Raw genomic sequence first — 580 nt, forward strand, 5'->3', positions numbered from 1 at the left:
ATGAAAAGCTCAGCGGTGCCCGTTTCCCGAGCGGTGCTGATGAAATGCACCATGCTGCACAAATTCGTGTGTTCTAGCTGTCCCTGAGGTCCCTCTCGGTGTTGTAGGTGAGGCTTCTGCTACCCTGGGCTTTATTTAAGCATCACCTTCTGCTAAGTTTCTTTTCTAATAGATCCTCACAGGTTTGTTCCATACAAACTTTCTCCTCAGCCCTGTGGGGTCTGAGGGCTTTCCTCGGGCCCCATCTCTCACTCATTGATGGCACAGAGATCCATCCCTCAGCACAGCGACGCTCCTGTTTCCCCGAGGACTCTTGCCGGGGTGCTCAGGAAGATGCTGGTTGGGTCAAGCCGCGGTCCTGCCGTGTCCCGGGATGGGGCTGCCTGCTCTGGTCCTTGCGTCTAGCTCCAGTGACACACAGTAACTCAGCACCCGACAAGACCAAACCCCTGATACGAAGCAGCACCATGCACCCTGCCCGCCCTGGCAGCAAACCCTGCTGCCTGCGCTGTGCCTGCATCCCTGCGAGCATCCTTCCTCCTCCTCCTCCGGGCAGCTTCCCCCCCGCCTCCTCCGGCCC

Source organism: Charadrius vociferus, unplaced genomic scaffold, assembly GCF_000708025.1.
Source record: "Charadrius vociferus isolate BGI_N301 unplaced genomic scaffold, ASM70802v2 scaffold787, whole genome shotgun sequence".
Lineage (NCBI taxonomy): Eukaryota > Metazoa > Chordata > Aves > Charadriiformes > Charadriidae > Charadrius > Charadrius vociferus.